Raw genomic sequence first — 14,980 nt, forward strand, 5'->3', positions numbered from 1 at the left:
CCAAAAGCGGGAGTCCCAGAGGGTTAGGGGAGGAGGCAGAGAGTGGGAGGTCTCAGATGGCAGGCCCAGGGCTGGGATGTGTTCCCGGGAGACAAGGTCTACTCAGAGCTCTACTTCAGATCTCTCTCCCTGGCCAGGGAGGGCGGGGGGCAGAGATGAGGGGCACATCGAGGGGCTGCTGTGCTGCTCCCAGGAAATATAGTATGAGGGAGGAGGCCAGGAGATGATGGAAGTGACAGATGCGGATGGCCTTTGCTTTCCAAGGCCCCATGGACGATCCTCACCGGCCACTGAGCTCTTCCGGGAGCCTGAACTTGCAGGAGGCAGTCAGGGTGCCAAGTCTATTTGCAGGTATTTCTCTCCATCTGCCAGAGTCCTCCCTACTCCCTAATCATGCCCTAATCCTCATGGGGCTGCGGGAGCTGTAATTACCAGGGAAAAATGTCAGGCATTTGCGATAATAGAGATTGCTTAATGCAGGACGAGGGGCGGGTTGGCAGGTGGGCGGGAGAGGGGGCAGGCAGGCTGCCCATGGGTCAGGGGGGCACGTTGCCAGCGCCTGCACGCTGCTCAGGGATGTCGCTCCAGCAGACCTGCTCTCACAAGAGAAGAATCAGAGCCCCGCACTGGCCAGGGGCTCGATGGTCACAGCAGCTCACTGTTGGCCCTTCCTGCCATCTCGGGACCATAGTGCTTCATCCCACTGCCCTGTCAGCATTCCCCAGGGAGGTCTATCCTATGTCCTGTTCCCTAGGAAATCATTGAAAGCCCTCTGTTTACAGTGGGGAAAACTGAGGCCCAGATAGGATGTTTGTCATTCATGGAAGGGTCTCCCAGAGACCAGACCACTGGATGGCTTTTGGGCTGAAGGGAATACATCTGATGGGAGGTCTAAGGGGGTGGGGGTGATGCCAACCCGTCTGTCATTCTGCTTCCCCACCTCGCTCCCTCCTCCAGCTGCTTACTCCACCCACCCCAAACCATAGCACTGCTTCCCTCGCTGCCTGAAGCCTTTGCTCGTGTTCTTTGCTGCCCCTGGGTCCCTGCCCTCTGGGTCCCCATGACCATCTGCCAGATCTACCCTAGACCCTCAAAGCCTATCTCCAAGGCCCCTCCTCTATAAGCCCTCAGGGATTACCTAGCTGAAAGTGCAGGCCCTGTCGTCTGAGTGCCCTCAGGATGGGACAGGTACAGGAGGGAAGGGAGGAAGGGAGGGAAGACAATGAGCCCCAGACCTAGAGACCAGGAAATTGAGCACTATAGAGGTGAGGTGGTGGGGATGGGGGGGATGCACGTGCACTCATATGCGTGCACATGTAGGGTAATGGGAGAAACCTGTAGCTGGGTGCCAACCACCAACTGGGATCTGGGCAGTGACGGAGGGGCTGATTGAGGGCCCAAAGTTCATTCTCCATCTTTGAAGAAACCCCTCCCCCACCCCACCCTTAGGCATAAAGCCCCAGTCACAGGGTGCTGGGGTGGGGAGGCACTGCTCGAAGTCTCTAAACCGTTGATTCCAGGTGTGGTTTTGAGATTAAACCTGGCGCCTTTCCTGTGGCCCTTGATAAGGGCAATTCTGGGTGCTTATCTGGCATTTTCTGTTTTAAGGCCCCCTGACATCTGTGAGGTTCAGCAAAGTCCTGCCTCCCTGTGGAATGGAGCCCATCTCCATGATAAGCATCCACTTCCTTGTGTCCTGCCTGGGTGTCCACTGTGAGTACTCCCAGGGCACTGGAGCCCCGGCTGTCAGTGCCAACCCTGGGCCCTGCCCCCTCTGCCTCACCCCTCCCTTGCTCCAGCCCGGGCCCGAACCTGGGAGGGTGCTATTAGTAATTATGTCAGGACGATTATATAAACAAACCGCGGTGTGTATGGGAACTTTACTCTAAGGAAGGATTGTTCTACTCTCAGTTGATCTCTGCCTTGGTGCTCTCCAAACTCCTGGGCTCAGATCCTTCTTGGATTTTATTGAGGGCACAGGGCTCAGACGAGGGGAATTTGTAGGGGCTAGAGCAGTCAGGGAGGCTTCCTAGAGGGAGAGGATTGAAGCTGGACCCTGAGGGAGGGTTGGAGAGGAGGAAGGGCAGAAGTACCCCAGGCCGGATGGGCAGGTGCACAGCTGCCAGGAGGAAGGGGCTGGGCCCTTCCAGGTGGGAGGACATTAAGGGAGATTAGAGCTGAAGGGCTTGCATGTCAGGCTGAGGAGCTCAGGCCGCCCTCTGCGTGCTGGGCAGCTGTGGGGGTTCCTAGAGCAGGGCAGAGGTGGCCCCACGCTGCTTTAGAGGACTTTGCTGCAGCAGCGTGCAGGGCAGCTCAGAAGGCAGATGCTGACCTCCCTCAGAGCCAGGACCCCGGGGAGGAGCTGCGGTCCGAGACACCTTGCACTTCAGTGATTCAGTCTAGGGAGCAAGGTGGGGGCACCCGCGGGCTTGGAGGGCGCCTCTCTCCCCTGCTTCCCGGCAGGCAGGCCTGGCCGGGAGCAGCCGTTCCCAGTGTGTGCTCCCCTGAGGGCAGTGGCAGCTGCAGTTCTCCCGGGAACAGTCTTTGCAAAACATCCCTACCTCCTGATGAAGGCTTCCTCCGTCTCCCGTCTTGGCAAACCATGAAGGAGGGGGCCTCAATGCGAGGAAGTACCCGGGCCTTTGTTCTGGACCCGGCTTCGGCTGGACCCACTGCCCATTGTTTTCGCAGCCATTGGTGACCTTGGGCCAGCTGGACGGGCCCAGCAGCCTCCCTTGGGCCTGGCCACCTCCAAGTGCCTATGGACGACGGCCAGGCTGGCAGGATGACAGGATGGCTCCTGGGTTCTCGGTGGCTGTGGGGAGGGCCCCTGGCATGCCGTATCCCACCTCCATTCACAGATTAGAGCTGAAGGGCCCCCTAGCTTGGCCTTTTGGGATGTTAGTGGGCATTATGGGAACTGCTCGTCTCCCGAGGACCAGGAGTCTCTCACAGAGAGCTCCTGGGACCCTGGTCCGAGTCTCATGCTTCTTCCACATGTGCTGTTGTGGGGGCCCTGGCTCTCCTGAACCTGTGCTATCCCTGGGTTTGGGGGATCCTTGCTGCACCTGCCAGGCGGTGTGCACCGTAAGACGGGGGACCATGCAGCCTGCCAGAGTGCTTATGAATTCCAACCGGGGCTTTGACAGTCCAGGTTTAGATCTTAGCTTCAACTTATGGGTTGTGTCACCTGAGTTAAGTGACCAAACAATAAAACAAAACCTCTCCAAGCCTCAGCTTTCCTCCCTATAAAAAGAATAATCATAGCCTGTACCTTTTAAGGTTGGTGTGGGGGGTCCATGCACAGTGCTTGGAACAGAGCTTGGTACCCAGTGTGTGCCCAGCAGATGTTGGCTCTTCTCCTGGGAGCTGGATGGGAAGACGCAGGACCTGCGGTGGGTCTAACTCACTGAGATGCAAGAAGTATGACCACATGGAACGCCGTGACACAGTGAGGCCAGCTGCACCCCCAGGGGTCGGTACCTCTTCCCTGACCACAAACCCTCCCCCCACCCCAGATGGTAGTCCCTCCTTTCCTTTCCCCTTGTTGGGCCCTCAGCAGCTCCTGGGCTAACTGGATGTGTGCTTTCCTCTCTGGTCACCCCGTGGGGCCCTCCCTTTCTACTCTGGGCTTCGGTCCCACTTTTTGTAAAATGAAGTGACTGGATGAGGTGGCTCTACATAGCGGTGACCACACCCAAGACCCAGACGAGGGCACCAGTGTCAGACACTGTGTGCGGCACCTGACAGGCTCCTCCCTCCAACCTCCCCCTCCCAGATGGGGAAACTGAGTCTCTGGGAGCCAAGGCACTCGCCCAGGGCCTCCAGGCTAATGGATGGCAGGTGTCAGGTTCTCACTTGCTCCCTTGCCTCCTGGGAGGCCCCCACGCAGGGCAGAGGAGTGAGAGACTTCCTGGAGCTCCTTGTCCCCTGTCTTCCCTGATTGCTTTCCAGTCACCAGCCCAGGCCTGAGACTTCAGGGCCTTCAGGAATGCCTGTGAGTGTCCGGGTTTCCATACCTACAACCTATTATGGGAGCCTGGTTTTCCCTTCGATTCAGACGCCTCCCTGTGAGCATCCCAGAGAGAAGGATGAGTCAGACCCCTTGTCTAGCCCTTCCCAGCGGAAGGCTGGCCAGCCAAGGTGGGAGTGGGCAGCCAGCCTCAGGGTCTCCCCCAAACCCCATCTCCTGTCATCCCCCCAGCCCCTATGGCTTTAGCAACCACAGAAAATGCCAAGCGCTCTTTTCCTTCTTTCCCACTAACACAGACACACCTTGGGTTTATTTGTCTAAAGACTTTCCATTTCCTTTTCTGGAAAGTCATTGGGGTTGTGCACGTCGTCCCTTTCATCACAAAGGAGGCTGGGAGGAGAGGGGTGTGTCCTCGGTCACCCTGGGAAGGGGTGAGCTGGGGAAGCCGAGAACCTAGCCCCATGTGACCCAGCTGCACTCTCCCTGGACACCCTTGTAGGCCGAGATGACTCTTGGGGTTGTCCTTTCCTGGGGACACACCGCTTACAGCCATGTGGCACAAGGCTGAGCAAGTCTGTCCTCTCCTGTGTCCCATCCATGGCTGCGCCCACAGTCGTGTGCGGTGGCCTAGTCGTGCCAGCTCCTCGTTCGGCCCCAGCTCCCACCAGCACGGGTCTGGGCAAGGAGCGCCCTGAGGGCGGAGGCAGGCAGGGCCCAGGTGCCTCCTCTGCACCAGCCTGGAGGGAAAGCCGAGATTCAGGCTCAGAGGCCCGGCCAGGCTCATGGAACGTGCCACATCCCTGTCCCAGCAGCCCCCCGTGGGGGTCGGAGTCAGCCCCAGAGAGCGGGACAGTGAGGGGCCCTCCCCCCCTCCACCGTGGCTGGAAGCCCACCCATCCATCCCTCCTTCTCCCTGGTCTTTCCTCTTCCCAAACCACCTCCCTTCCTTTACATAAACAAATCTGTCTGCCATGTCCCCTCCTCTAGGAAGACTTTCCTGATTACTGGAAAGAGGTGGGGCTCTTCCGCTGCCCACAAATCCACCTCACCCCTTCCTGAGGCTCAGGCCTAGGTCTCGGCGGCCCTCCCCTGAACACCCACAGGCCGCCTGCAAGCCCTCTGTGTTGTCAGGAACCACTCTCAGACCCCAGCTCGGGTCTGAGCCAGCGAGTGGGGAAGGATGGTCTCCTATGGGCATTGACCATGGCACTGCCCCAGGTGAGGCACCCGGGGCGTTGTGTGATCCACGCTGTGACGCTCTCCATCAGGGATGCGCCCCACTGCGGTGGGTGCCATGGCTCAGCCCTTCTCACAGGGAGACCCAAATGCCCCCCTGAAACATTAGGCCTGCTCCTCCTAATAGGGGCTGCTCCATCAGTTCCCTGGGCAGCCAGAATCAGGGGAAAGACGTCCTCCCGACCAGAGGCAGCTGCCTCTGTTACCACAGTAACCGTTGGCGAACATGTCTTCCTTTCTTGCCATGGCTTCCAGGAAGCTCAGGTGGAACGTGATGCTCAGTTGCAATCTCTTTCTGGTCTCGTAAGAAGCTTCCTCCTCCCCAGTGTTTTTTGTTTTAACTAGACTAGTGTTTTGTTTCATAATTCCGACCTTTGCTGCTCAAAGTCCTAAGACCAGTGAGCCTTGGTAGCAACTGGGAGCTTGTTAGATATGCAAAATCTTGGGCGCTACCCAGACCTTACTGAATCAGAAGCTGCATTTTAATAAGACCTCCAGGGGATTTGTGTTCACATTACAGTGGGAGAAGCGCTGATGGAATCCTCAAATGCTTTTAGAACAGCTATAAAAGGTATATGCAGTAAGACCAGGAATGATTCTCCCCTTTCCTACACTGACTTCTCCACCAAAGACATTGACCTCAGCAGCAGCCCTGCCCAAGCCTGACCTCACTCCATCAAACCAGCCCTGGCTTTTATTTTGACCCTCAGTTCTGCTCTCTGGCAGGGTCAGGTCACTGAGGGGTGTGGGATGGGAGCCCTCTTAGGTTGTTGTCTATATAAGGATGAGGCAGGTGGTGGGCAAGTGCCCAGGAGAGGGGACCCTTCACGAGCCAGGTATCTGCTCCCTTGTGGACCAAGGTGATCGTCCTACAGTTGGGCTCTTGGCCACTCCTGGGGTAATGGGATTGTGTTGGTATGATTGTGCCCAGCCCTGACCCCTTTCCCCCCACCCCGCCTCCCGCTGCCAGGATGAAGAGGAGCGCAGAGGGCCTGAGAGTCCTGGGGTTGGCCTTCCTGAGAAGTGGCAACCCCCAGAAAATGGGGCCTTGTGTCCGTGCATAAGCAACTCTCTAACCATTCCCATGAGCTGTCCTTGTGGGGTAAGTACCCATGTAGAGGATCATAGCCTTCTGGAAGGAATGATATCAAGGAGCATCCTGGGTCTGATGATGTGCCATTTTAGGCAGCCTTTGAGATCCCTTCGGATCCTGAAATGCCATGATTCAAAGTCCTGCTTCCTTTAGAGAGGCTTCTAGTGATTTCTCCCACCCTCACTGATTATTCCCCCACCTCCAGCCCATAACCACCTGGGCTTTTCTCTGACTGCCTTATATTTGTGAATCTGGCCCCCCAACCACTAGGGAACCCATGGCCTGGGTCTCCTCCTCTGTCCACTTGCTCTTAGACTGGCAAGGTGAGGATGAGTGGAAGATGCAGGCAGGCAGCTAACCCAGATCTCTTTCCCAGCTGGCTTCTGAATCCTGAACATGGAGTGCTTGGGGGGAGGCTTCTCACTCACCTCTTGGCTGCTGCCAACACTGTATATTTATCCTCTTTTAGGCCTGAGCCTGGCCTGGGCAGAGACAGGATCACCATAACAGGACCTGGGCTTCCTGAATTCTAGACACTGTATCCCCAAATCCTCAGACCCTGGCTCTTCAGAGTCCCCAGTGAGGTTGGCCTGGAGGAGGAGGTGTGCAGGGATGAAGCAGGGTGTGTGTGGCAGGGAGTCCTGCCGCCTCCCTCATGCTGCACGCCCTTTCTGGTCCACCGTTTGCCCTATTGGCTGCTGCTCTGCTGATGGGGCAGGGCGGTCACTGTGCTCAACATGGGGGAACCACTTCAGCCCATGGCCTCAGTTTACTTTTGTCTTAATGACCCAAAGGACCTCCTATCCTAATGGTCTAACACTCTGGGTGTTCAGAGGTACCCAACCCTTTGTGACAAGAGGGCCCTAGAGGGGTGGCACAGCCCTGTGAGTTGACCAGTGGACACACCTGCAGAAAATAGCACAAAGCAGGAGGTGTGTGTGCATTGGGGTGAAACTGGTGGCACTGGGGGCTGGGGAGCCAGAGCCTGGCTGGGCGCAGGGGCCCGGGGCAGGGGGCCATGTCATCATTTTCTCATTAGGCAAGACAGCGATCTGCCTGTGTGAGATGATCTTGCTGGCCCTGTGGGCTCCAGGAATGTTGGCTTCACATGAATAGAATCCCCAGAGCGGACCACAGAGGGAGGGGTCTCCAGTGGACGGGGATAAGGGTGGGTACCTCCCACCTTCCTAGACTCACCCCTGCCAGCCCCAGCCCACAGCATCATGGCATCCTAGGAAGTCCACAGAGTGAAAGAGGGTGGTCCCAGAGGTGAACCAGCTCATCCCCACTCCAGGCGGGCCCGGAACACCCCTCCTGACTCTGGCTGGTGGGCTGGCAGGCAGCTTGCTCTGTTCACCTTTCAAAACTTTGCTGAGCACACTGAGCCTGTCCACCACCTGGCTGTGAGCAGAGAGCTGGGTCAGATCCAGTCCCTGTCCCCACCCAGGGTGGGGGCTCCTGGCTGGGAATGAAGAGACTAGGACACATTTAGCATATTCCCAAGAGAGGAACCTTGGAGCCATGCAGTTACAGAAGTGCCCAGCACTGCATTCCTCTTGCCCAATGCCTCCTCCTCTCCACCATTTAAAGTCAGCTCCCCGAAAAGGAGAAAGGAGATGAGATGAGAGAGGCCCAGGATTATGAGCAGCACAGGTGGCAATAGCCATGAGCACTCAAAGGGGCCAAAGAGACTGTGCAGAGTCCCTGGAGTTCAGGGTATAGGCAACAGAAGCCACAGTGTACACAGCAGAGGAGGTGCAGGGCTGCTTGGCCACTGCGTGAGTCTGTATTTAGATGCATGTGAGGATATGCGTGCACTTGCATATGTCTGAGTATGCACACATGTTTGCATGTGTCTACATGTGTGTGCATACCATGTGTTAGGTAACAGATGCATATGCTGGGGTGCACCTGTGCACTGCCTGGGGGTATGTACATGTGTGTTCAGGCACATGCTGTGTATGTGTGTGCATACAGGTGAGCATGAAAGCCCATTCACTGTCAGGGGACAGCTGAGTCTATGCGGTGGCACCCTGGCTGGGTGTGACTTGGCAGGGGAAGGCAAGAGGGATAGAAGATTCATCAGCCCAGGAATATGCTTTACTTACTGGAGAGGTCAGTCTGAGCTTAGCTGGGGCATGCTCATCTCTGTCGCTGCCCTGTGCCCTGCAGTCTAGCCACAGTGGTGGTGGTGGGGGATGGCTATGTCGGTCATCAGGGCCACATTATGACTTTTATGGACCCTGAGCTCTTTTAATTTCATGGGCCTCTCCCTCCATAAAAAATATGAAGAGCTGAATTTTACGACTGTGTTGATATAAAGATGAACATATTAATCCTGGTGGTGAGCTGTGAGCAGAGCTACTAGCGCAGAGGAACAATTTCTCTAAAGTTGTGGTACCCGCTGGCATTGAAGCAGTCCTGCTGTAGGGCCCAGCATGGAGCATGAGGCTGCATCTGGGCCGGCACCTGTTCCCACTCGAGGAACCCAGATGGGCTTTGCTTATGGAGAAAAGTCAAAGAAACCAGTGAGGCTTGGGCCCAGTGAAGCACCCAGCTTGTCCCAGCAGCAGGACCCAGAGGAGGCGAGGGCAACCCAGCACGAATGATGGGACCAAGGGGCAGCTGGGGCAGGATCCAGCAGCCGTGGCGGTTTTCGGGAAAGAGACCCAGCTGAGGAAGACGCAGTAGAGAGCGGTGGTGGCGGCTGCAGGACCCACAGGAGGGCAGTGAGGCCGGGGGCCCAGACGGCATGGAGGCATCCAGGAGAGGGGCCGGAGCAGGAGACAGAGCGTAGTCCCTGCTGCACCTGCTGGGAGCACCTGGACACTCCCTCTACGGACACCAGCTATAGGTGAGGGGTGGGGTGGGACAGGGGCAGGGTAGCATGGGAAATCTCAAAAGTTGAGCAGACCTCAAAGAGCCGTGGGGGTAGACACTTTGGGGACCACAGCATTGGTGGGGAGTTGACATGCCTTTACACTGGCTTGGGCCCTGCTTGGAGACAGAAACGTCAGGTCCGGGGGGTGGGGGCTTAGAAGGTCGGCCCCCTCATGGAACCTTTCTGGCTGCCGGGGGGTCTCTGGCTTCTTGCTCCAGGAAGGCACTTTTCTGAGTCCTTGCTGGAGTCCAGGGAGGAGATGGCCTCTCACCAAGCAGAGAAGAGAGGAGGAAGAGGCTGGGTGTGGCTAGCAGACCCGGCCTAGGCAGCAGTTAGGAGACCTCGACTCCAGTCCTGGCTCCACCCCGACCCACAGACCGACCCTGGGCATGTCATCTCGCCTCTCTGAGCCTCAGTTTCCCATGTGTAAAATGAAAGCATCAGAGCCAATGATAATCAGAGCCTCTTTTCCCAATCTCGATGCTTTATAATCTAAGAAGGCACAGACAGGAGATTTTTGAGGATGCAGGCAAGAAGGTAGGGGCCTGGAAGAGTGGGGTGGAAGCTGCAGTGGCAGCCAGGCCAGGGGAGAGGGGTGCGTGTGTGCCCAGGGACAGGAAATGCTCCGAAGTCACTTCTACACATGATGAAGACTTCCCTTCCGGGGACCCACACTGCCAGGGCTGGCTCTAGGCAGAGCCTTTGTCCAGCCTGGCAAAAACACCACCACCAGCATTTTCTGGAAGCGAGGGATGCCGCCCTCCTGGCCCAGCAGGGCCTCTTCGCCCGCAGGGCAGGGCTAGGGAAACCATGACTTCATTCTCTCTTCTCTCCTCCAGTCCAAGCAGAGTTGGGGGTGGGACAGGGGGCAGCCCTGTGTCCTCAAGGCACCCTCATTCAGGCCTGGGAGCCCGGCCCATTCTCAGATCCCTGCTCCCATCTCTGGACGTGGCGTGTCAAATGCTCATTGACCCTCGCAGGGCTGAGGGCAACAGTCCCCATCTTGTCTCTCTGGCTCCTCCTCTGCAGCATCAAGCAGGGGCTGTTGCTGGAGAATTGGTAAAACATAGGAAATTCCACTTTCCAGAAATAGGCTTGACATCGCTGCTCCCCCTGCCCCGACACACACGCACAACGAGCCACAATGCAGCTCAGGGAAGGCGGTGAGAGGAGAAGTAGCTTAGAAAGCTCCTAAATTGTTTTGCCTGGTGGGTTCTGGTGGCCCTGCTAAATCCGGTTTTGATTTAAGGGGGATCGTGTGACACCTAAACGGGCAGGAGTCCTCTGTCAGACAGGGAGGAATTCACGGGCTTTGAGAGGTGGGTGCTGGTCTCTCGGGGGAACCGGATGCCCTCTGGATCATCCCCCAGCACACTGGGCCCAGAGCTTGGCTCTGCTCAGGCCTCGGCGGGCAAGGAGGGAGACGACCCCAGCCCTGTGCTCTAGCCTGGCCTCACCCGCTCGGGGCCATCAGGGGACAGGTGGGGGCAAGTAGTGGGGCGGAGGCTAGGTTAAGGCATGGCCTTAACCTCCACAGTTACCGTGGAGGAGGCCGGGGGAGGCCGGGCAGCTGGGAAGGGGCAGGAGGGAAGGTGCCCGGCAGGAGGAAGCGTGTACAGGCGAATATCCAGGAACAGCGAGCCTGGAGGCACAGGGACCCTTGTCTGGAGTTGGGAAGGGGTGGTGGTGAGCGCAGAGCCTTTGGGACTGGGCTGAGGAGGGTGGGGAACATGCTGTCCTCTTTTTGGTCTCTGAGCTCTGGACCTGGATCCTTCCTCTGCTGCCCCGGGCTCAGGGGTGGGGGGCTGGCCGAGGCCCCGGGGAAGGGTGGCTCCACACTAGTGCCAAGTCCTGGCCCTGGCCCATGCCTCCCTGGCCCGTGGCTCCCTGGCAGTGGTGGTGGTGGCGGGGGCGGGGGAGCAGGCCCCATCTGTGCAGCCAAGAGCCAGGGCTGGAAGGTCCTAGATCAAGGGCAGGGGAGGGATGCGCTGAGCACCCTGTTGAGGGGCATTGCTGGGAAAAGGCATTCTGTTATTTCTCACCCCCTCCCCAGGACCTTGTCCTGTCTTCCCACCCTCCGTTAGCGCGCTCTGCCTCCGTTCAGGAAAGCCTGAGCGATTCTGGAAGATTCATGCAGCCTGCTGGTGAGCTGGTGGTGACTGCAAGGTCTTGGCCAGACTGCTATCAGAGGGCCCTTCCGCCTCAAACTCCATCTTCCTGGTGGGCCTCCCGGAGGGAATGAAGTCATTGTTTCCCACGACCTGGCCTGTGGGTGGGAAATCCCTGCCCTGCCCGTAGGGAGGGTCCATCCCCCTCGGCCCCTCTGTCTTGTGCCCCACAGAAGCTTCTGGCGAAGAGACTGGTGGCTGCGGCCACGCCCGTGGGTGTCTTCTCCCCACACAGCCCGAGGTCCCACTCCTTAGCGTGCATCTGGGGATCTGTGCACCCATCTCTGGACAAAGCCTGAGGTTCTCCCACTGGATCCTGGCGGGGCTAGAGCCCAGACTGTCCTGGGAACAACCAGCTCCGACTGGAAAGTGGGTCTCGCCGGGCTCGTCGGGAATAAGGCACATCTGGAAAAACGCTTTCCGAGACGGCTGCTCCAGGAGGGCCAGACAGTGCCCGGCCCGAGCGGCTTCGGGCCCCGCCCTGGGCTCGGAGCTGGGGGGTGGGTGGGGGCGGGCCCCTCTTATTTAGCCTGGCTCAGGCCCGCGGATCTGGTGGCTGGGCCCAGGCCGCTGCCCGTGGGAGGGACACGGAGCTCACCAGAGTCCGGCCGCAGCGGAGGAGGAGCTGGGAGGAGGTCGCACCCTGCCTCAGAGCCCAAGCTTCTCTGTGTGTCCCCTCAGTCCGTGCTTCCTTCCCCACCCACCCCTCACCGCACCTCATTACACAGAAAAGCTGCAGAGGGTCCTCCCACTTCTCCCCCCATATCCCCTGCCCATCCTGGGGCCTGGGTGCCTCAGTCCTGAACTTGTTACCGGGTTTCCAACTGGTACCTGGGACCATCAGGGGCCTTTCCTGACAGCCAGAGAACCAGCCTGGGGTTCTGGGAATTAGGGGGTACTGAGTTCTAATCGCAGCTCTGCTGTTCTTTGGCAAATCATTTACCATCGGAGCATCCCAGGGGTGTGGTGACGATGAGCCCTCACCAGAGGCTCTTTCCTTCCACCCTCCCTCCTTCCTTCTCTCTCTCTTCATTCCTCCTTCTCTCTCTCCCTTCCTTCCCTACTTGGGCAGGATTTGTGGCGTCCAGGGAGAGGAAGGTCATGGGCTCTGCGGCCTTCCTGGGGCGGGGGCTCCAGCGGCAGGCCTTCTCCCTTCCACACTGAAATCAGCAGGTCGGGGCTACACAGGCCCCCTTGCTTTGTGGGAGATGGTGGGTGAGTAGGTGGGCATTACTGCGGAGACCTCTGCATTCTGCTGATGGCAATGCCTTTGCCTGAGGGAACGGAACTCTACTGGTGTGTGGCATTCGAGGCAGAGGCCCAGCCGGCATGGGGGGTTGGCAGGAGATACTGTGGTTTTCTGGGGTGTTGTCCTGAGGACCCTCACGTCATCCTGAGATTGGCAGGTGCCTAATCTGCCCTGGCAAAAGCACTTTTGTCCCCCTGATCCTGCCCTGCTCCAGAAGGAGGTGGACCTCTGGCAAGTACACACTCATGCACACGTGCCCTGCACGGTGACAAGCTCCACTGCCCAGAGCGGGGGCACAGGGCCTGCAGGCTCATGCTAGACTGTAAACTTCAGGAGGCCAAGAAGCTGGGCTCGCTGGCATGTGGCCGTCTCCCCAGTGCTGAGAACAGGATGGCACAGGACACATGCTAAGTAAATATTTGGTGAATAAATTAGTACACCCCACGTGACTCTCATCCTCATGCATAGTGGCACATCAAGCATCCTCAGCTACGTGGGCCCTGACCTGGCCTGTGGACCCTGTCGCTGAAGCCGTAGCATGCCCAGGCTCCTGTTGCCTCTGAGATGCCGTACCCCCCACGCTGGCCTGAGTCCCCTGGCCCTTGTGGGTCTAGTGCCCGGCCTCGGCCTGCTGCCTCCAAGCTGAGTCCTCAACTCATCCCCCACCAGCTGGAGGGCGGGGACAGACGTGGGCCCCATCAGGGCCAGGAAGCTCAGCGGACAGGATCCTGGACACTCTGAATGCCCAGGGCCAGGGCGTGAAGGAGGCTCCTGGGGCGTGGACAGCGCAACAAGTGCTGCCCAGAAGAAAGGAAGTGGAGGAGGTTCTGGGAAGTGGCCCCGTCTGGCTGGGTCCCTCTCTTGGATGGTTAATAAGGCACACATGACCTCTGGCCGCTGGGGCTTTCGGAGCACGCAGGGCTCACCGGCCACTGTACGGACTCCCTGCCTCGCATCCACTCCATCCTGTACTTACAGGCACTCAAGTGTACTTAGGTGGCCACAGCTACGCCACCTCCACCCCCGGTGGGCCTCCTGCTCCCAGCGAATCCCAGGCTGATCCCTGGTGGCTGCGGTGTGCACTGCAGGGTGTGCACTGCGGGTGGGCTCGGGAGGGAGCCGTAAGGGCCACAGGCTCATCCTGGCCCCGCCCCGGGCGCGTGCAGAATTCAGGGATGTCCTTCCCCGGCTGGGCCTCGATCTGCCAGCTGTAAAATGGGGAGACGCCAACACAGCCGTGGGGGACCGGGGAGGCGGGCGGGAGGTGGGAGGAGAGGCCCAGAGAGGGCCGCTCCCTCCCGGGCCTGGCCTCGCCCCCTCCCGGCCCCGCCTGGCTGCTCTTGCCCTCGCTGCACACCGACTGGGCAGGCGGCCGGCAGGAGCCCCCTGCCTGGGGGAGTCCGGGCGCCTGCACAGCTTACCGGCTGCTGTCGGGCCTCTGGCTGGCGGCGTGCAGGGCAGGGGCTGGGGGCAGGGGTCTGCGGGCCGGCCTCTTCCCCACCCACCCCACCTTTCCCCTCTTGCTTCGTGCCTCTGCTGGTTCCAGTGGCGTCTCCTCTGTCAGGTTTGTCTCTTCCCCGTCTCTGCTCCCTGGCTGTCTCTCCTCCTCAGCCTGGCCTGAGATCTCGCTCGTCTCACTTGCCCTTTGACTCTGTCTCTCTGCCTCTCCCTTTGTCTTGTGTCCTCTCTCCTTCTCTCGTCTCTGCCTCCGTCTCCAGGCTACCTGGCCATTCCTTCCCTCGCCCCCTGGGGTCTGCCAGCATGCAGCCCTGGAGAGGAAAATCCTGAACTGCCTCTGTTTTCTCCACCTGCCCTGCTATCGTTGGTTCTAATTGCTTCTGGAGCAATGAGGGCTCCCAGAGTGGCTACTTGCCTATCTCGGGCCTGCCCTTGACCACAGAGTGCGGGGTGGGCCACCGACAAGCTCTCCGTGCCTCCTAATGCCTCTGTGTCCCCATCAACTGGGCCTGGCCAGTGGTGCTGGGCCCCTGGGGCATCCCTAAGGTGACATCTTGTAGCCAGGCCTGGGCCAGGGTGTGGGAGACCCAGAATGCCCCTGGGGACCCCTGGACCCGTGCTGTCCAGAATAACGCCACTCCGGGATGGGATGGGATGCCGGGCGAGCAGGATCATGGTGCCCCACTTCTCGGGAAGGCAAAGTCCACCTGCGGAGTCCAACCCACCCACCCTGCACCATCCAGAGCTTCTGGCTCTGCCCATGGACACCCCTGAGCTCCGCACATAGGGCGGGGACACCTGGATTTCTCTGGCCCCCTGAGTGGGGCCAACTTGGAGGAATTTCCCAAAGCCTATTAGAGCAGTGGCTGCCTCCCGCCTGCCTCCTCGGGCTGGGCAGGGCTGAGGGCGGAGGGAGAGAGGG

The 14,980-nt window shown here is 59.1% G+C and overlaps 1 long non-coding RNA gene across 1 annotated transcript; it reads left to right on the forward strand.

Moving 5' to 3' along the window:
• The first annotated feature begins 211 nt into the window (after positions 1-211).
• LOC119867320 lies at positions 212-6,398 on the forward strand. Its single transcript, XR_005369221.1, has 4 exons — positions 212-351; positions 1,609-1,713; positions 3,348-3,475; positions 6,180-6,398. It is a non-coding gene; the product is annotated as an uncharacterized LOC119867320 (long non-coding RNA).
• The last annotated feature ends 8,582 nt before the right edge of the window (positions 6,399-14,980 follow it).

Source organism: Canis lupus, chromosome 14, assembly GCF_011100685.1.
Source record: "Canis lupus familiaris isolate Mischka breed German Shepherd chromosome 14, alternate assembly UU_Cfam_GSD_1.0, whole genome shotgun sequence".
Classification (NCBI taxonomy): domain Eukaryota; kingdom Metazoa; phylum Chordata; class Mammalia; order Carnivora; family Canidae; genus Canis; species Canis lupus.